Genomic DNA, 1,409 nt, shown 5'->3' on the forward strand with positions numbered 1-1,409 from the left:
ATATATGTATATATGTATATATGTATATACCCAGGGTGTCTGGAAATAATCCGCCAAATATTTCATGGGTAGATAGAGCGGACTAAACTGAATCGAAAAATCCTCACCATTTTGTAAATTTCCTTAATAGTTAATAGATATTATATTAAGATATTAATCCTTAAAGATAGCCGAATAAGCGCTCGCCCGACCTACTACTGCGAAGTGTATATGCCTACTCGCTTGGGCCTTGGGAATTGGGGATTGGTTGACAAGCGCCCCGCACCGCGCACACCACCGCAAGCCACCGTAGTTCGGACGGCACGTTTGCCAAGCTATCCCCGCTCCTCACAGCCCACGCGCCAAGCGATCGGTAGGCGTATACACTTCGCAGTAATATTCGGCTATCTTTAAGGATTAATATCTCGTTAACTATTGGGGAAATTTACAAAATCGTAAAGGACTTTCGACTCAGTTTAGTCCGCTCTATCTGCCCATGAAATATTTGGCGATTATTTCCAGACACCCTGTATATATATATATATATATATATTTATTTATTTACAACTAAATGTTTACTTTATCTGGTCGAAAATTGGGATTTTCTACATAATCTTTTAATTTATTGATAATTTCCTCCGTGATATTTTCCTTTTTGAAATGTGTCATTGTATGTAAAAAATAACCTGGATCTTCTAGCATTTCAATTCCAGGAGTCCAATAATCCAATATTTTCTCACCGGGAAGTTTTCCAGGAAGCTAAGAATGATCATTTACTTTTTAAAATTTATTTATTATACTAAAAAATTATTACTAAATTAAAAATTGTACTTTACAAATTCTTCACAAAATGTTTATTAAAATTATGTCCAGAGTTGAAATATTTTATTAAAACAATGCTAAAAAAGTACAAATCATTAAAATAATATATTATTATATAAAATATGAATAAATAAATTGTAAAAATAATGAAAATCAATGATTGATGGATTACAATTGTACGATTATATAATTACATAATAAATATTACAAATTAAAAAATATTACTTTGATATTTGAATACTATTTAATAGTTAATAATTATTACATAAAATATTTGCAAAATTGTGTATATCTCTGAGTAAAACCTTGTTTGGTGCCACGTTGTTTATAATACACATTGCTTCGATCACTAAGAGTACTCCCATTGGCGGTCTTTTTATCGCCTTTACTTCCGTAATATCTTTCTTACGTAGTGCCTTTAAACTGGCTTCAGCAGCCTTGAGCATTGGCTTTACTTCACCTGTATATACGTATATGTAACTTATAGACAAGCACAGTTAAGTTTGACATATAACAGAGTTGCTCGAAATCTTCTCTTAAATATTATGTGTGAAAAGAAATTTTTTGAGAAATACGATAGAGCATTTTGTGTCAAATATATTTTTCAT

General features: G+C 31.4%; 1 protein-coding gene across 1 annotated transcript in view; it reads right to left on the reverse strand.

Annotated features, from left to right (window-relative positions):
- The window catches only part of LOC108688449 (dynein heavy chain 1, axonemal-like), a 106,064-nt gene that overhangs the window by 12,757 nt on the left and 91,898 nt on the right, over positions 1-1,409 (reverse strand). The gene's annotated exons all lie outside the window — the stretch shown is intronic.

Source organism: Atta colombica, unplaced genomic scaffold (genome assembly GCF_001594045.1).
Source record: "Atta colombica isolate Treedump-2 unplaced genomic scaffold, Acol1.0 scaffold105, whole genome shotgun sequence".
In the NCBI taxonomy this organism is placed as follows: Eukaryota; Metazoa; Arthropoda; class Insecta; order Hymenoptera; family Formicidae; genus Atta; species Atta colombica.